Genomic DNA, 1,149 nt, shown 5'->3' on the forward strand with positions numbered 1-1,149 from the left:
AAAGGACATTGTCCAAATGCTACACACACCCCTCCAGGCCACTGTCTCTCTGCAGGAGCTGAGGGCAGCCTCCGAACAGGACCCTGTCCTCTCCCAGCTCCGCACCTACATCCAGAACAGCTGGCCTCACAAGGTCCCAGAGGAGCTGGCTGCGTTCTCTCGAGTCAGACAGGAGCTCTCCTGCTGAAACGACACCTGCGTGGCACGTGCGTTTTGCACAGTGGTCCCAGCTGCTCTCCGTGCGCGTGTTTTGAATATGGCGCATGAAGGCCACCTGGGCATTGTGAAACTGAAACAGCGCTGCCGAGACCTGGTGTGGTGGCCGGGGAGAGACAGAGATATTGAGGCTCTGGTGAAGGACTGTTCTGCCTGCCTTCTGAGTGGCAAGACTGGCCACCAGGCTCCCCCACCCCTGCAACCTCTCGCCTGGCCCTCTCAGCCCTGGAAACACCTGCAGTTGGACATCTGTGGTGAGATCCATGGAGTTCCCCACCACCAACGCTTCATGGTGGTTGCCTACGATCTACACTCAAAATGGCCTGAACTCACCACTTCCGGCACTGTGACCTCACAAGTCATCATCGACTTCCTGGACTCTCTTTCCTCTCGCTGGGGCCTCCCAAAGACCATCACCACTGACAACGGCCCTCAGCTGGTCTCTGCTGAGTTCAATGCTTATCTCGAAAACAAGGGCATCCGTCATATACGCACTGCGTATTACCACCCCCAGGCCAATGGCAGCGTTGAACGTTTTCACCAGTCACTGAAGAACGGCCTCAGAGCACACATGGCCCAAGGGTGCTCTTTCACGCAGGCCATCCGTCATGCTCTGCTGCACTATCGGGCCACACAGCACTCGACCACAGGCGTCTCCCCAGCCTCTCTCATGCTAGGCCGGGAACTGTGCATGCCCCTTGACAGGCTCCGCCCCTCCACACCCCAGGCACCTCCCTCTGGGGTCAGAGCCTCAGTCACTCGTCAGCAACGGATAAAGCAACGGTTTGAAAAGTCAAAACGAACCAGGGTGCCAGACATCAATGTGTCAGACTGGGTCACGGTCCGCAGGCCCCACAGGGACAATAAAATGGCTTCATACTGGTCCTCTCCTCTCCAAGTTACCCGTCAGCTGGGCCCAGCCACCTACCTCCT

The sequence above is a fragment of the Lampris incognitus genome, chromosome 12, assembly GCF_029633865.1.
Source record: "Lampris incognitus isolate fLamInc1 chromosome 12, fLamInc1.hap2, whole genome shotgun sequence".
NCBI classification, from domain to species: domain Eukaryota; kingdom Metazoa; phylum Chordata; class Actinopteri; order Lampriformes; family Lampridae; genus Lampris; species Lampris incognitus.